The sequence below is a fragment of the Equus caballus genome, chromosome 26 (assembly GCF_041296265.1).
Source record: "Equus caballus isolate H_3958 breed thoroughbred chromosome 26, TB-T2T, whole genome shotgun sequence".
NCBI lineage: Eukaryota > Metazoa > Chordata > Mammalia > Perissodactyla > Equidae > Equus > Equus caballus.
The window spans coordinates 42,507,478-42,525,723 of NC_091709.1; the positions used below are offsets into that span (position 1 = coordinate 42,507,478).

The 18,246-nt window shown below is 48.7% G+C and overlaps 1 protein-coding gene and 2 long non-coding RNA genes across 4 annotated transcripts in view; 2 read left to right on the forward strand and 1 right to left on the reverse strand.

Moving 5' to 3' along the window:
* The first annotated feature begins 551 nt into the window (after positions 1-551).
* On the forward strand, positions 552-10,522 carry LOC138920899 (uncharacterized). Its single transcript, XR_011432891.1, has 2 exons — positions 552-841; positions 10,150-10,522. It is a non-coding gene; the product is annotated as an uncharacterized lncRNA (long non-coding RNA).
* On the reverse strand, positions 5,525-7,258 carry LOC111770825 (uncharacterized). The gene is made up of 3 exons (XR_002804255.2): positions 7,109-7,258; positions 6,218-6,323; positions 5,525-6,011 (listed from the first exon to the last, which is right to left on the reverse strand). It is a non-coding gene; the product is annotated as an uncharacterized lncRNA (long non-coding RNA).
* A 3,816-nt stretch (positions 10,523-14,338) lies between the features above and the next one.
* The window catches only part of B3GALT5 (beta-1,3-galactosyltransferase 5), a 101,813-nt gene continuing 97,905 nt past the window's right edge, over positions 14,339-18,246 (forward strand). For both annotated transcript variants that reach the window (XR_011432890.1, XM_001493811.6), the window contains exon 1: positions 14,339-14,503. The gene's annotated coding sequence lies outside the window, so the exon portion shown is untranslated. The remainder of the gene's footprint in view (positions 14,504-18,246) is intronic.

The following is an 18,246-nucleotide window of genomic DNA, read 5'->3' on the forward strand; positions in this document are numbered from 1 at the left end:
TATAATGCATATCTACTTGATGTACAAAGACCCGGGAAAATGTGACCAATTCTCAAGGGAAAACACAATCAACAGATGCTAAACCCAACATAACCCAAATGTTGGAATTATCAGACAAAGACATTAAAGCAGCTATTATAATCACCCTCTGTGAAGTAAAGGTAAACAATCTTGAAATGAATGGAAAGTTAAAAATTCTTAGCAGAGAAATAGGAATTGTAAAAGGTAATATGGAAAGTTTAGGACCGAAAAATGTGACTATCTGAAATTAGCAAAAAAAATTACTGGATGGACTCAACAGTAGAATGAAGATGAAGTAAAGAAAGAGTGAGGGAACTTGAAGAGGGATATAAATAGTGGCCCAAAACTTCCTGAATCTGGTGAGACATAACTGCATAGGCTCAAGATACTCAGTAAACCCCAAACAGGATAACATGAAAGAAAAGCATATCTAGACATGAAATAACAAAATTGATAAAAACCAAAGACAAAGAAAAAATTCTTGAAAGCAGCCATAGAAAAATGAAACTTTACATATTGGGGAACAATTATTCAAATGACTGCAGATTTCTCCTCTGAAACCATGGGGGGCCAGAAGACAGTGGAATACATCTTTAAAATGCTGAAAGCAAAGAACTCTCAGCACAGAATTCATATCCAATGAAAACATTCTTTGGGATTGATGGCAAACTGAAGACATTCTCAGATGGTTGGAAACTAAGAGAATTTGTCACCATCACACCTGCTCTAAATGAAATGCTGAAGGAAGTTCTTCAGGTGGAGGGAAAATGATCCCAGAGGGATATTTTGAACATGAGTGAAGGAAAAGTAACAAAAAATGGTAAATATAGCAGACTTTTCTTCTCTTCTTAGGTGTTTTAAAATACGTATGGCTGTTGAAAGAAAAAGTGATAGCACTCACTGATATAGTTTTTAATATATGAAGATATAATCCATATGACAACTATAATTAAAGTGAAGTTCATCATATAAACCACATCTAACTATATGGTTAGAGGTCATCTTCTACATTTTACTGGAAATAGTGAAACATTAACTCTAAGTAGACTGTGCAATGTTATATTATAACTCTTAGAGCAACCACTAAATTATACTATATATATAATACTCTATATACCTATAGCCAAAAAGCCTATAGATAAAATAAAATGGGAAGCTAAAAATCACTGAAATAATCTGAAAGAAGATGGGAAGGGGGAACCCCGGAAAAATAAACAAAGGGATGAACAGCAAATAATTAATAGAATGGTATTTAATCATATTAATAATTATATGAAATGTAAATGATCTAAAAACACCAGTTAAAAGTCAGAGGTTGTCAGGGGCCAGCCCCGTGGCCGAGTGGTTGAGTTCACGTGCTGTGATTCAGCAGCCCAGGGTTTTGCTGGTTGGGATCCTGGGTGCAGACATGGCACCACTCATCAAGCCGTCCTGAGGAAGCCTCCCACATAGCACAGCCAGAAGGACCTACACCCAGAATATACAACTGTGTACTGGGGGGCTTTGGGGAGAAGAAGAAGAAGAAAAAAAGGAAGATGGCAACAGATGTTAGCTCAGGTGCCAATCTAAGACAAATTCCGAGGTTGTCAGATTGGCTAATAAAACAAAACCTAACTATATGCTGACTACAAGAAACCAATTTTTAAATATAATCATACAGTTAGGTTAAAAGCATAAAAAAATATACTATAAAAATCCTAATCAATAGAAATATGGAGTGGCTACATTAATATCACACAAAGTGGATTTCAGAGCAAAGAAACTTACCAGAAATAAAGGGGAAATATACAGTGATAAAATGGATAATCAACCAAGAAGAATAACAATCCTGAAGGTGTATGCTCCTAAAATACATGAAGCAAGAATAGATAGAATTGAAAGTAGAAATAGACAAATCCATAAATCTGCTTGGGCAGTTTAACACTCCTCTCTCAGTAGTTGATAGAACAAATAAATCAGGAAAGATATAGAGGACCCGAATAACACTATAAGGCAATTTGACACAACTGACATTTATAGAACATTCTACCTAAAGCAGTAAAACGTACATGTTTTCAAATGCACACAAAACATTGTCCAAGATAGACCATATTCTGGATTACATAACAAGCCTTAACACACTTAAAAGAATTGAAATCATTAAAAGTGTGTTCTCTGACCATAATAGAATTAAATTGGAAATAAATAATAGGAAGCTATCTGGAAAATCTCCAAATATTTGGAAATTATAAATAACCCATAGATCAAAGAGGAAGTGACAAGGGAAATTAGAAGATATTTTGAGTGGGGTGAAAAGGAAAATACAGCTCATCAAAACTTGTGGAATTCAGCTAAAGCTGTGCTTAGAGGGAATTTTATGGTATTAAACGCTTTTATTAGGAAGAAAGAAAGGTCTCAAATCAATAATCTAAGTTTCCACCTTAAGAAACTAAACAAATTGCGGCCAGCCCAGTGGCGTAGCAGTTAAGTTCATGCCCTCTGCTTTAGTGGCCCGGGATTCGCAGGTTCGGATCCTGGGCATAGACTTAGTAGTACTCGTCCAGCCTCACTGTGGACCTAGCACGGCTCATCAAGCCACACTGTGGCGGTGTCCCACATAAAATGGAGGAAGATGGCCACAGATGCTAGCTCAGTGACAATCTTCCTCAAGCAAGAAGAGGAAGATTGGCAACAGATGATAGCTCAGGGCCAATCTTCCTCACACACACACAAAAGAAACTAAACAAATAGAGCCAGCCCTGATGGCCTAGTGGTGAAAGTTTGGTGCTGCCACCATGTCAGCAGCCTGGGTTCAGGTCCTGGGCATGGAACCACACCACTCGTCTGTCAGTAGACATGTTGTGGTGGTGGCTCACATAGAAGAACTAGGAGGACCTACAACTAGAATATACAGCTATGTACTGGGGCTTTGAGGTGGGGAAAAAGAAAAGAGAGGAAGATTGGCAACAGATGTTAGCTCACGGAAAATCTTTCCCAGCAAAAAAAAAAAAAAAAAGCAAAAGCAAGGATTTCCTTAAAAAAAAAAAGAAACTAAACAAACAAAAAAAGCTAAAAGTAAATATAAGGAAGAAAATAATAAGGATTATTCTAAAATTTATATGGAAAGTCAAAGGACCTAGAATACCTAAAACAATTTTGAAAAAGAAGAATAAAGTGGGAAGAGACAGTCTACTGTATCTTAAGATTTATTATAAGGCTACAGGAATCAAGACAGTGTGCTATTGGCAAAGGGATAGACTCACAGATCAGGGGACCAGAACAGAGAACCTAGAAACAGACCCACGCAAGCAGGCATTTTTGACAAAGTTGCAACCGCTATTCAGTGGAGGAAGGACAACCTTTTCAGCAAATGGTGCTGGGCCAGTTGGACATCCATAGGTAAAAGAGTAAGGCTCAACATATGTCTCACATTTTATACCAAAACTAACTCAAAATAGATGATGGACTTAAACGTAAAACTATAAAAGTTTTAGAAAGAAACAGAAGAAAATCTTTGGGATCTAGGGCTGGGCAAAGAGTTCTTCGACTGCTTGAAAAGCAGAATCCATAAAAGGAAAAATTGATAGCCTGGACTTCATTGAAAGGAAGACTTTTGTTCTGTGAAAGACCCTGTTAGGAGGAGGAGAACGCGAACTCCTCGCCCTGCCTCTTCGTAAAGTTCCACCGTCTCAGTGGCTGCAAGATCATAAGTCAACTCTATAGAAAGTCATTCGAAGGCCTCCACGGGACGGCCTTGGGCTCCTCCTCCTCCTGCATCCCTTCCTCTCCACATATTCTGTCTCCCAGGAGACACTGTGGGTGGTTGGCAGAGTTATGGTCCCCAGAGATGCCCATACCCTAATCCTCGACACCCGTGAATATGTCACCTTACATGGCAAGAGAGACTTTGCAGGTGCAGTTCAGTGTACAGACCTTAAGATAGGGAGGTTACCATGGATTGTCTGGGTGGGCGCAATCTAACCGCGCGAGCCCTTAAGGGAGAGAGGGAAGTGGAAGAGGCAGAGAGCTGTGCTGAAAGAAGAGGCAGGAGACAGTCATAGTGTGAGCGGGCCTTGACTGCTGTTGCTGGCTGTGAAGAAGAAGTGGGCCACGAGCCAGGGGAGGGAGGAAGCCTCTAGAAGCTGAGAGCCCCCCACGGCCAGCAGCCAGCCAGAAAACAGGGTCTTCTTTCCCACAACTCTGCTGCCGGCAATCTGAGTGCGCCGAAAGCGAATTCTCCCCCAGAGCTCAGTCTTGGTGACGTCTTGATTCTGGGCTTGAGAGACTTGAAGCAAAGAAACCAGGAGCACTGGGTTTCCGACCTCAGGAACTGTAAGAGGATCAATTTGTCTTATTCTAGACCACCGAGTTTGTAGTAATTTGTTTCGGCAGCAATAGAACGCCATGCCCTATACCTTTCCTCATTTGCATGCCCTTGCTCATGCTATCCTGCTGCCAGGACAACTCTTCTCCGTTTCTGCAGTCAGGATGAAATTCCACCTGTCCTCTAAGGTCCAGCCTTCCTGGCAGTCCCCCTGAGCAGCGCTTCCCTCCTCCCAGTGGCCGAGCAGAATTGATCACATCCTCCTTTTTGTTCCAGAGAACTGTGCTCCCACCCGAGTATAGTGCAGGCTGCTCGTTGATTGCATTGTGGCCACTCCTTGCTGTACTCCAACCTTTAATGGCTGGTGTCCTTGTCCCTAGCTTAGTGCCTGACAGTCTGTCAATCAAATATTTATCGAGGGACTAAGTCACGCTGGGCAGACGTGTCTTGGGTGCTCGGTATACAGTGATACCCGAATCAGACCCAAGCCTTGTCCTTACGGAGCTTATAGACTACACAGAGACCGTGCCCATAAACATTTGCTGAGTTAATTGAACTGGTATGTCCTGGGATCAAGGAATTCACAATCACCAGGAAGCGGAATTGGCCAGGTCTCTCTGTCAGGGCATCCATATGCATCCACATACAAAGAAATACAGTTTGCAAATCACGCCTTCAGTCTTACAGTTTTTGTTCATAACGCACAATAGGTTTTGGGGAATCACTGGCTGAAGTGGGAAAAGCCAGGAGGAATTTGTAGCATGGATTTTAACGCTCAATTTGGATTCAGCTGGGCAGGTACCCTGAGGTGGCAGCTAAGGGTCAGCGCAGAGGATGCCCAATAAAAACGTTGCTGGTTCCAACGCTTTTAAGAGCCTTTGAGGCAAGTCGAGTGTAAAGACTATGAAAATGGTGGTCCTGTACTTGCTTGTTCATAGAGCCCTACAAGGAAGAATTAGGCAGTGTAAATTATTGAAGAACAACTTCTTTTACCAACGGGGAACTCATACCAATTCCAGAGCAGCTGTTATTATCACTAAAAATACAGATGTAGTGCAACCTACTGCTCCAATTAGAGACTGAAAAATCTGGGCAGTAAACAATTAAACCATGTTCTTATGCTACAAAATAAGATTAATGATTTTTTTAAATGATCTCTTTTCTAAGATGGAAACCATTGTTGTGGAAAATACGTGTTCCTGTCCCTATTTTGAGACCTGGCTGACTTACTTTAATCTCTGTCCATGACAGACACCTGTGTCCACTGCAAAGCTCTCCCCTCCCTTCATTTCAATAAAGAAAGCTGTCTGTTCCGTTTCCTCGCTTCTCTAAATTTATTGATTCAACTCCCAGGATTCAGTTCATTCCAGAATTTTATTCCCTAAGGGTGTGACACTGCACTTGTCACCTGAGGCAGTTCTTTTATAGTTGACGATAGTTCTCTCTATGAGAATGTGTGAAAACGTCCTCTTTGGAGTTCTGTAGCTGGAACTCGGAGAAGGGACCCTGATTTCTTTGTACGTGGCTCCCAGCAGGACACGCTGTTGAAATATTAATTGGACAATGCCCCTGCTTTGGAGCAGATACGTAAGAACTAAGAGTTCATAGGATCCAATAATTTCCAAAAGTCCTTTTGTTGTGACCAGGGCTTGAAGTCAGTGGCAGGATGAACAAAAATGCCATCGCCCTGAAACGGACCATGATTAGAGTCAGAATGGTGAAGCAAGATGTGAGTTTTGTTGTCCCTCCTGGGCCCCCGTCGCTGCAACCTCTTCCCTCCCCGTGTTCTCAGTCCCACTGACCCTGGCATCCGGGGACTTCAAATGTAGTTAAGTCTGCTGTCCTTGGTCGTGCCAGGCGTGGCCTGAGTCCCAGCCTTCTATTGAAACGTACCTGTCTTGTGTCCCAGCACACAGCCTCGTGCGTTACCCCTTCTGCAAAAATACTCTAGTTTCCAACACAGCTCTTCCATATTTTAGCCCGAATGACTGACAACTGGCTGTATCCAGCGATGGGGGTGAGAAACAAAGAAAAAAGGAAGAGCTGTCACCTCTTCCTCCCTCTCGACCTGCATGAGGCTTCTGGGGGTCACAGCAAGGCAGACAGAGATTTTCTCAGCATCCACTCATGCACGATTTAAAACATGCATTAACGCCATGCGAGGTTCCAGGACATAAAAACAAATGATCTGAGGTCTCTGTCACCAAGTGAGGGGATGGACACACGAGCCAACAGACAGCAGCTCCAGCGGCACAGTGTAGCCAGTGCTGCTACAGAGGCAGGGACAAACGTGGCAGGGGGATGAAGTCACTAACTCTGAGCAAGGAGAGAAGGTGGCATTTGATGTGGGTTTTGATGGCTGAATAGGAGTTTTCTAGGGACCTGTGGAAGGGAAGAGTGAACAGGAGAGGAATAAATAATGCCCGGGTGCTGTGTCACAAGTGGCAGACTGTCAGCATGGTTGATGAGAGGGGTGGTGCAGCACCTGGCAGGTATTGAGGCCAGGTGAGCAGTTGGGGCCAAAGTATGAGTTGTCTTTCGGGGTGCACATGTGTCTTGCCGAGAGCAAACATGGATTTCAAGCAAAGGTCTGATTTAATTAGATTCTTCTAACAGTGGAGCTCAGGAGGAGGCCACTCATGGGCTGGTTGCAAAGCACCAGCTGGAGATGGTGAAGCTTGGACCAGCTGGGAGTGGAAGGAGGAGCTGGACTCAACAGAGAGGCTTAGGGAGAATCAAATGGATTCTGTGAAGGAGAGAGAGGAGGGACCTCAGGCTACTGACCTGGGCATCAGGCTGGACAGTGACACTGTAGATCCAGAAAGGTGGTCATAGGAGGTCGGCTGGCTGGTGGGGAAGCTTGTGAACTTGGATGGGTCCTTCCCTCTCTGAAGGAAAGGATCCCAAAGGCATCTGTCGCCTTCTCTGCTTCTCACCCCTTGTCCTGCCTATGTCACAGTCCTGTGAACCTCGACAATTGTTAGAGAACAAAAAGATGGCGGAACTCTACAAAGAGGCAGCCCGTGGTGCAAGCCGCCCCTGGCAGGCCTGGGCTCCGAGGTCAGGCAGCCAGTAGGAGGCACGATGTGGCCGGGAGAAAGCCTGCCCAGACGCTTCATTCATGGCAGGAATTTTGGCTTGGGCTGGCGTCTTCAAGCCTGGACACTCTATAAACGGGAGTCGCTCCATTGACTGGGGACTGGATCTCATCCAACTGGGTACATTTGGAGTGTCCTGCTTTTCTACCGGCTTGTCCTTGGACAAAGCATGTGACACCTCCGTCCTTCCTTGGCTGCGCTGGGGGGCGTGGCAAGGCAGAAGGGGCTGAGAAAAGAATGTGCTCCTGGTTCTAGGAGACAGGGATCTTGCCCGAAAGGCATTCCATAACACGTGGAAAACTGAAGTTCACTTCTCAAAGTGCGTCAACAGCCTTCCTCCCTTCCGTGTGCTCCAACTTAAATGTCACGTTGCCAAATGGGTGTCAGATAATAGCAGGAATAACAGAGGTATCACGTCATTATTCACTTCCCTTTGACTTATTTAGTTTTAGAACACCATTATCCAACGTGGGGATCTTGGAACATTAGTCCCACAACATACTCTTTGAAAAATTGGTTGCATTATTAGACAAGTTTGGAACAGGCTGCATTCCTTACGTCACTCTTGAGCATTCACAATTCACAACAAAGGCTCTGAGAAGTCCTGCACTAAAAACCGTACAGACAGGGCCTCCCAAAGTCATTCGTACACGAGACCCTGGATTCTGTTTTTTTAAAATACATTTCTAACGTCCAAGGGGCAGACTTTTGTAAATGCCGCCCTAGCACTCAGGAACCATGAGAACCTTTAAAAGCCATGCTCTTGAGTCCATAAAAGAGGAAGAAAAGTTGAAGAACGGGTAACTGCCTACAGGTCTGTTTCCTGGCCTCTACAGACGATCGTACCCTTTTTTGCACTATCTCCCTCACCCATTTTACCTGGTCTCTAATTAACTTTTCGTATTGCTCTCCCCACTATTCCTAGATATTTTGCCTCAGACGAAAGCAGGGTAATCGGTTCCTGATCTCTTTTTTAAAGGTATCGCATCTTCTTCCAGCCCACGGGTGCATGATGGCTTTACGGATTTCCTCCTTTGAAACAAACCTTTGCGAACATCTGCCAGCTCCCCGTCCACTTCGGGCTAAAGTGCGCAGCGTTTGCGTTCTCAATTCCCCCCCCTGCTTTAGATTCATAACAGTTAGGATAAGAGGTGGGAGGAGGAACGAGGTGGGCTAACAAAGTCACATACATACACTACAACTTTAAGTTGTTTCTTGTCGGCGAGAATTTGCTTTACGTGGGCTAATTATTAGAACTCTGTGCCTCAGTATTCTCATCTGTAAAATGGGGATAAAACAGCACCGCCCTCCCCACACTGTACTGAGAAATAAATGAGTTACCGCATGTCAAACATTTAGAATAATGACTGGCACAGAGCTTTAATAATAATGAATAATAATTTCACTTCTAAAAAAGAGATTTAAGTGAGTTTTCTTCAATTGGCTATGATTAATTCTTTCAATAAAACCAGCGACAAAAAATTCTGTTAAACAGCCTTCACATCACAGTATTATTCACATGTTCACTAAGTAGTGTCATCACTTTTACTTTATTTGGGGGATCAGAAGTGCTTCTGTGGGGACTGAGACGACCACACAAAGGACCGTGGAACATCCGGGCTAGGAGGGCATCCAAGGGGGAATCGGAGGCCTGGGTTCTGGTCCTCCGCACCCCACTGCCCAGGGATGAGCTCCTGGGTCAGTTACCTACTCATCAGACTGGCGTGGACCGAGGGCTCCCTACGGGCCAGGCATAGTTCACAACACCTTTCCTGCCATCTCCATTGCGGAGGTGGGACACTGCGGTGACAAGAGGCCAGAGGGTGAGTAAGTGGCTTTGAAGCCCATGCTGTCAGGCACCACTGGCTTTCAGTTTCATCTGAAAATAAAAACACCTCGTGGGCACTGTTCCTGGGGAGGGGGGATTATCAGAAGCGTGAATGGGATGGCTTACATAAAAAGGGCTTTGGAAGCTGTAGTGTTCACTGAAGGAAGTGTCCTCAGCACTTCTCTGTAGCTTCGGTTTTAGTGTGATCTCGCTCCGTGGAAGCGAGCTGACAAGGAGCACACTGCTGGTTAGTATTCTGTTTCTTTGCCCTGCCCCGGTGCACCCACACGCGGGCTAAAGGGAAGGACTTTTCTAAAAGGCAGGAGGTTGAGGAGAAGCAGAAGGGCCCCAGGACAAACCCAGGAAGCTGCCTGGACTCTGACTTCCTTTAGCTTCCTCTGTGTTTTGTACTTTGGTCCCATTAACCAACAGGTGTGGTTAGAACTGGAAAGAAACTTCCTCATCCTCGGGGCTGGAGACATGGAAGCAGCGTTGGGCACAGTCCTGGGGTGAGAGTCGGTATCTTGGGGTGATGGAAGGAAGGGAGGTGTCGAGTGGGCTGGAGGGCACGCCCCCCCCCCCCCCCCCCAGCAGAACAGCTCTGACGGAGCTGGTTTCCGAATATTGGAGGTACACCCACATTCCATTTGAGAAAGGAGTTTCTAATGCTAGAGCAAGATGGAAAAACAATGGATGAAGTCCAACAACCCCCAGGGACAATCAGCTGGCTCTTCCTCTGTGCTCCCATCACATTTGGTTAAACTTCTGTCAACATTCAAGTCCAGGCCTACCTCCTAACATGGTCAGTTATTGGCAAATTGGTTTCTCGTCCGCCACTGGGTGTCCCTGAAGCAGAAAGATAATAATGCCTTTTATCTTTTTTTGTGCCCTCTTCAAAGGATGATCGATGTATTGAGCCCACGCTCCAGAATTTATACGCTTGAAATGAACGTCCTCGCTTGCAAATGGTCCCCGGGACTTGACCCTCTCTTCAGCGTGCCTCTTGAGGAGCCGTCTGCACAGCTCAGTGTACATGAAAACCTCCTCGGTCCTAGAAAAACCTTTGAGTGTGAAGTTGATTTTCGACACACCTCAAAAAATTCATTTAGCACCAGGTGGATAGCTTCTCTGACAAGAACGGTGTGTACATCTAAGGAATGGGTTTCTTGAGAGGGTGGCAAATGCTTCTGAAGGCAATGTTGAGAGAAGGATGCGGCTTCCTAAGATGACAATGAAACATGGAATTAAAACAAACACACGAGAGAACAAAAACTCCCTTAGAATTGGTAAGTGTTACTAAGAGAGAGAGCACAGGCGCGTCCCCAGCCTCTGGTTGGACTATTGTATGTGACCCCCAGGACAACTCTATTATCACAACCACTGTGTGGATGAGGAAGCTGATGGTGGAGCCAATTTAACAGAGCCAGAAGGTTGTAGAACCAGGTTGCCCAGGCTCTCTGTGTCCTTACCTCTTCATCACTTCCCTGGCTTGGAGCTTCTATCCTCAGGATTCAAGACGAACATCTTATTTTAGACTTTAGAATCTGGTTCGTTTAGATGCTCCAGCATTCACCGCAGATGTCAAGGGGAGCAGTGACGGGCCTCACTGGGGCCCCAGGAGGGTTAGCCACACAGCTAGCATGTACACCAGACTCTCTAAGCCGCAGCTACTTCCTCTGAGCTCTGAACCTCAGTTCCCACAGCCCTTCTCCTTGCTCCGTGAGAGCTTTGTTTAACGTTTCAGGAAACTGCTGTGGGCCCGAAAAACCTTCCTGGCACAGTAATTCTAATCAGTATAGTGGCTTCCCTGGAAATGCCATTTTCCAGGCCTCAAAGAACCTCTGCTGGGTTCTTCAAATTTGCATAGGGTCCCTGGGACTGTCAGCCACAGATGCTGGTTCCACCCAGGTCCTGTAATTGGAAATGCAGGGTTTCCTGCCAGCAGCAGCTCTAACCTCTCTGACATGGGTGAGAAGGGGGCAACGCCCCCACCTCCTGTGATCACCAGCCGGGATGAGGGGGAAGGGGTCTCTCGGTGCCTCCCACAACTCCCCAAGACCCAACCCAATGGCAACCAAGAGCTCCCCACCTTCTCCGTTCCTTCCAGATGCCGCACATATTTCTGCCATTTGTTCATCCCCCCCGCTTATTTATTCAACAGGTATTGTTCAAGCATCCACTCTCTGCCAGGCCGAGCGCTCTGCTGGGGTTGTGGTGGTCTGGCCTGAAGTCCTGTTCTGGAAGGGGAGACAGGGCACACACAAAGGAGCAAATGGCCTCGGCGATGTCGGGCAGCAATGCTGGGCCAAGTAGGGTCACGGGATGGGGGTGACGAGGGCAGGAGGGCGTGTGCATTAGCCTGTGCTGGGGGAAGGCCTGCCTGGGAGGCGGATCTGAGTGGAGGTCTGAGCAAAGCCGCAGAGAGCCATCTGGGAGAGGAACATTCCAGACAGAGGGAGGAAGACAGGCACGTAGATGCAGAGATGCGAATGAGCTCTGCTCCTTCGAGGAGCACAAGGAGGCTGGTGCCACCAGAGGGAGAGGACTTTGGCCAGGGCCCTATTATGTATCTGGAAGGTGGCCCTTTTCCATGGGGCCATCACTAATAATGATGTGTTCTGTAGCAATTTGTGGGGCACTCGGTCCCGTTCCTTCCTGTCAGAACAGCGGTTCTCAACCGGGGGGCAATTTTGCTCCTCTTGGGACATCTGACAACATCTGGAGACAACCACTTGCATGTGTGTGTCTGTGTGTGTGTGCACACGTGTGTGTGATGTGCTCTGGCGTCTAGTGAGTAGAGGCTGGGGAATCCTGCTAAATACCCTCCACCACACAGGGCAGTCCCCACAACACACTGGTCTGACCAAAAACGTCAGCGGTGCTTCTGGCAACCCCTGTTTTGGGTCAGTAACCTGGGAAGGCTGGACGTTTTGAGCAGCAGTCAGGGTCCCACGCTCTGGAGAAGGTACTGGGTGGGGGTGGGGGACACGTGGGGCAGAGGTGCCACTGCCCCCACAAAATCGTTCCCTCAGGGGTGTGGTCTGCAAGGCTCACAGGTGAGATCCCCTCCACCGTGCAGGGGACACGGCAGCCCAGCAGAGGCCAATGTCAGAGCCTTAGAACCTGAGCTCTGGTCCAGGGGCCCTTTGTGCACCCGGACCTACCTCGTCTGCCTGTTCTATTAGCCCACTTTCCACACGGTAATACTGAGCCAGGGGCAGACAAGTTCCTGTCTCAGGGCCTTCCCTCTGCCTGGAAGCCTCTCTCCTCACCTTCTCGTGGCCTTTTCATCATTCTGGGCTCAGCTGGAACGTCATCTCCCTGCAGAGGCCCTGCTGGGACGCTGCCCCTCCGCACCTCAGTCCTGTCCTCCCCAGGCCCCCTTCTCTGGGTCCTGCACCATCCCAGCTCGCCTCACCTCGATTAAAACACACCTGCCCTGGCTCTGGGCCCCTCGGGATGCCCGGGGTGCCTGAAGCAAGTCCGGGAGCCGTCTGAACTAAGGCGTCTGAGGCTGACAGAGGTGTTGCTAGGGAGCGGACGGGGAGGCGCAAGGAAGGGAGGCAGGTCGGGAGGGGATTCCGGGAAGGAGAGGGCACGCTTTACCTCATCCACGCTCTGGTCTGGCGCCAACCCCACCTGACGGCTGCGAGGCTGCATCCTGCCTGGCTGCGCCGTAAGAGCGCTCAGCAGAGAGCGCTCCAGGCCCACTTGGTTACCCCAGGAAACGTGCTGCAGAACCTGCTGCAGGAAAGCCGGAGCGCGGTGCCGAAACGCGGGGGAGTCTAATCACCCAGGCCGGCGGCTGCGCTGCCCCGCTCCTACGTTCCTCCTCATCAGCCTCTTCCCAGGGCGCCGGCTCCGCCCGCCCCGCGCCTTCCCCGGGCCTCTTCCTTTCTCTGAAACGATTCTACACCTTTCGGGCCTGGGCGCTCCATCTCGCTAAATATTTGGGGGTCTTCTTCACGCCCCATCCCCCCATTAGCTCACTTCATCTTTGCGCAAGAAGGACCACATGCTAACGTGGGGGAAATCAGGCCTGGCATTGTTCTGAAGCTACTGCAGAGAGGAGATTAAGGAAAAGAAGTCAAAATCATCTGGCTTGGGGTAGGGGGCCCGAGCATTGGGAAGTTTCGAAGCTTCCCAGGCGATCGTACCGCGCAGCCAGGATTGACAATCAATGAATTAGATGATCAATGATATGCCCCTAACTCTTAAAAAATATATGTGTATATTTTTGTACATGGGAAATGTATATTTTTCCCGCCAGAGAAAGCTGGCATCCCTTTGGCAGCATCTCGTCTGTCTCACCGCTCACCTTCCTCGCTCGCGGACTGAGTTAGCGTTCCTGGCACACCTGCCCGCTTCGCCGCCCCCTGGCTCATTGCGCCTGCGCCCGCCCCCTCTTTCTGGGATCTGTAAGTAATCAATCAGGAGACTTGACTCCCTTCGTGTGGGTATACTGAAATTGCGCCTTCATCAACCCTGGGGTTTCACTTCCCCAAGCGGGGAGCTTGGGTGCTGAGGGAACTAACCTGCTGACCCCGTGTGGAGGGCTCGTGCCTCTTCATTGAGCGGGTTAGAATCTGCGTAATCTTCATTTGATACACCAGCTGTGGGCTCCCCAACACAAACAGCCCCCATAACGCCCCATCCTGTTATCAGAACGTGACACACTGCTCAAAGCCAACTGAATTTGAGTAGCACAGGACCGCGCTGCCTTCCCGGCACAGAGAATGTTTTCAAAGTTAACTTTGGGACCGTCCACGGGGAAGGCAGGACGAGGAACTCGAAGAATCGGCCTAAGGGGAGATGAGCAAATTCCACCATCGTGAATGTCTGGTGCTCGGTGAAAGATGCTCTTGCCCTGGGTCTATGGAGGCGGAACCTTGCAGACAGTTCCTGTGGCCTTCCCGGGCACCCAGCATAAGGGTCCTGCCAGTTCCTGGAGCCCGGCGAGAGCGGCGGCGGGGTTCGGGGCGCCCTCCCCCCCATCCCAAGCCGCAGCGCCCCGCGTCCTCCGCCCGCCCGCCTCCTGAACCTATCAGATTTCCTGTGCGCATCGCCGCGCCGCTCCTCCCACCTCCTAAATGCCGTGCGGAGGGGCCAGCGGCGCTCGGCCTGCATCCAGCTCCTCCGAGGACCGGCCGCGGGTCCCCGGCTCTGCTCGCCGCGATGCGGCTGTGAGCTCGCTGCGGCTGCAGCCCGGCCGGGCCGCCGAGCGAGTGCCGGGCGCACCGTGAGAGCCGGGAGGTGCGGGCGCGCGGGGCGCGGGGGGCGCAGGTGGTGCCGGCGCCGGGGTCACGGCAGGTGGGGCGCAGGGACAGCGGGGCCGGGCGAGGTGCGGACGCGCGGGGCGTGGGGGGCGCGGAGGTCGCAGGTGGTGCCGGCACTGGGGACACAGCAGGCGGGGCGCGAGGAGAGCGGGGACCGGGGGAGATGGGGACTCGCGGGGGGCGCAGATGGTGCCGGCGGTCCCGGCGCCGGGGACACGGCAGGCGGGGCGCGGGGAGAACGGGGGCCGGGAGAGGTGTGGGCGCGCTGGGCGCTGGGGGCGCAGGTGGTGCCAGCGGTGCTGGCGCCGGGGGCACGGCAGGCGGGGCGCGAGGAGAGCGGGGGCCGGGGGAGATGCGGGCTCGCGGGGGGCGCAGGTGGTGCCGGCGGTGCCGGCGCCGGGGGCACGGCAGGCGGGGCGCGAGGAGAGCGGGGGCCGGGGGAGGTTCGGGCGCTGGAGACGGGGGCCGGAGGGCACGGGGAGCGCGGAGGCCGAGGGAGGTGCGGGCGCGCGGGGAGCGGGCCCGGGTGGTGCCGGCGAGGGGAACGCGGGAGGCGCTGGGCGCGCGGGGGGCGTGGGGACGGCGCCCTGGGAAAGGTGAGGCGGGGGACCAGGGGCTCTTTTGACCGCCTGGCCCTTCTGATCCCCGCGTATTGCAGGCTGGTTCTCTGTCTTCTTTTTAAATTAAGGAAAAGAAAATGGTTACAGACCAAATTTCATCAAACTTGATCTAACAGTGTATTTATTTATTTATTTTTGGGTGAGAACGTTTAAGTTGTACTCTTAGCAAATTTCAGTTATATAGTACAGTGTTGTCAACTATAGTCATCGTGTTATGCATTAGATCCTTAGAACCTCTTCTTATTTCTCCCACCCCCTAGCCTCTGGCTATTGCTACTTTGTTTCTATGAGTTTAACCCTCCCCCCCTTTTTAAAGATTGCATATATAAGTGATATCTTGCAGTGTTTGTCTTTCTCTTTATGGGTTATTTCGCTTAGCGTGATGCCCTCCAGTTTCATCCATGTTGTCCCAAATGGCAGGGTTTCTTTCTTGTTTAAGGCTGAATAATATTCCTTGTATATATATCTACCGCATTTTAAACATTCATCTGTCTGCAGACATTTAGGTTGTTTCTTGGCTATTATAGCTTGGCTCTTGTGAAGAATGCTGCAGTGAATGTGGAAGTAGAGATATCTTTTTGATATAACATTTTCCTTTCCTTTGGATTATATACCCAGAGGTGGGATAGCTGGATCATATGGTAGTTCTATTTTTAATTTCTTGAGGCACCTCCATACTGTTTTCCATAGCGACTGTACCAATTTACATTCCCATCAACAGTGGACAAGGGTTCCCTTTTCTCCACATCTTTGCCTGCATTTATTGCTTGTCTTTTTTTTTTCTTTTGGTGAGGAAGATTGGCCCTAAGCTAACATCTGTTGCCAATCTTCCTTTTTTTCCCCCTCACAGTTAACATGAATAACCCAATATAAAAAGAAAAAAATCAACTGCCTAGCATTCTGCACAGACAGCTCCCAGCAGAGTGTGGGAGTTGTGGAGGGGCTGACGGGCAATATGGTGAAGACATCTTTTCACTAAGAAGTGCCCGCAGGGTTTTGACTTCGTAGAGAGGGCGGGCAGCGAGTCTCTTCAGGTCATTCCTCAAGGCAGTGAGGCGCCTTAAGATTTTATAATCAACATTTTTAACAACACTTCTACCAATTGGTGTGTGTATGTGTGTGTGTAACATGTGTCGTAAATATGCACGACAAATATTGCATTTACCTTTTTTAAAATCCTGTTTCTGTTTCACCTTTTTTTTTGTTTAGGTGTCTGACTTGTTGGGGATAAATACAACTTCCAATTATGGAAAACCCTTTCCACATCTGCAGTGATCAGATGTTGTGAAGTTACTTTTCACTCTTCCTTTGTATTAGCACGGCAAACTGAAAAACTTCTTTGTTATGAATTTGCCTTTTGTAAATATTAACATCACCTCCTGTCTCCATGTCCCTCTCGTTTGCTGTTTCTGCCCTGGCTTCTTGAGACGGAGGAGTAGAATTTAATGAAGATAGGGTTCTGGGGAAGTATCATATTCCAATGAGTGCTGGGGGTGGGGAATGTCTGCTGTGTAGAGTGTTTTATAGACAGGAAATTCCTAGAGTCATGTTTGTGGGTAAATGCATGCTGATTCTGCCCATCCTTACATGTAACATTTCAATTAAGTTATGTAGTCTAGGATACGCCCATCTTTTATGGTGCTTCCTCTTAAACAGGTACATGTCATATACAAATCGCTTCAAAGAGAGAGCATTTCATATCTTCCTTTTAGTGAAATAAGTTAGACAGAGAAAGACAAATTCTGTGTGATCTCACTTATACGTGGAATCTAAAAAGAACCCAAAAAACTGAACTCATAGATACAGAGAACAGATTGGTGGTTGCCAGAGGTGGAGTGGGGAGGGTGGGTGAAATGGGTAAAGGGGATTGAAAGGTACACACTTCCAGTTATGAAATAAATAAGTCCTGGGGATGTAATGTACAGCATGGCAAAAAAAAAAAATATCTATATCTTCCTTTTAAGGAATGGATGCGTATCTGTTAAGACCTGTTTTCTCTCTTCTTTCCTATTTTCCTTCTTTTTTCAAGTCAGTTCATGTTATATCGTTCCTTTGTTAGGTAAAACAAAAAATAATTAGACTCTGATATGTGCAGAGAGTCCACTGACATTTAGCTCCTGGAAATGCGACTCAGAATGTAAAGATGTTTCACTAAGCTGTCACCTCAAAAAATTGACAAGGACAGTGTTGTCTTTGCAAAGCTTCTTCCAGATAAGGGCATCCTTTCTTTTGTAGGATTTCTTAGTAGGTAGCTTGAATGAACAAGGCTCATCGTTCACGTCTGATTTTATGAGATTGTACGCACCTGGCCCAGCTTCCTCGCGTGGGTGACAGTCTCTATCCTTTCATCCATCGCCAGCATTCAGCCCTCCTTCCTCAGTCCTGCTTGACCGGCTACAGACTCAGGCCAGTTCAGCTCAACCCTGGAAGGATTTCAGGGTCTCCATCACCTCCTTCCTGGGCATGCAGTTGGCCTTGGGCTCCGAGCCAGGCACTGCTGTCCCAGGGGAAACCTTCGCCTCCCCAGGATGCTCATCCATTTGACCCGGCTTCTGATCAAATTTTTACTTGGTTTTCTGCCAGGACTGGATCCTGGTCCTCAATCCTGGTTCCAATGGCCATGAAACTGCTTGGCCTTTGTCAGCCTCTCCAGATGCCTGGGATGCTGACAAGGATGAATCTGATGGGCCTTGAGCTGCCACATCCCTGTCCCTTGAATATAACTCAACCGTCAGGAGCTCGCAGCCTTGTTTCTGCACCCCTGCCCTTGGTGCCTTTGGGTGACCCCAGGTTTGTAACCTCCTGTAGTGTTCGGTTGAACTTTCCCCTTCTGCTCCCCATGGCGTGCCTCTGCTGCTCCTCCTTGCTCCCAGGAAAGCCCCTTGGGTGTGTGAGGGTTCCTCCCAGCTTTCCTAATTCCAGACTCTTCTCCTTTGCCCTTGGCCTGACGAGAGGGTACCTCAGAGCTTAAAGTCCGTTGAAGCTTCGTGGCTGGGCTCCTGCAGGTTTTGACAAGAATTTTCTTTGCCTATGAAGGGATTAAGAGCTTGTGTCTGGAGAGGCAAGGTGAAGGGGTGGGAAAGATGATTTATAGAGATTT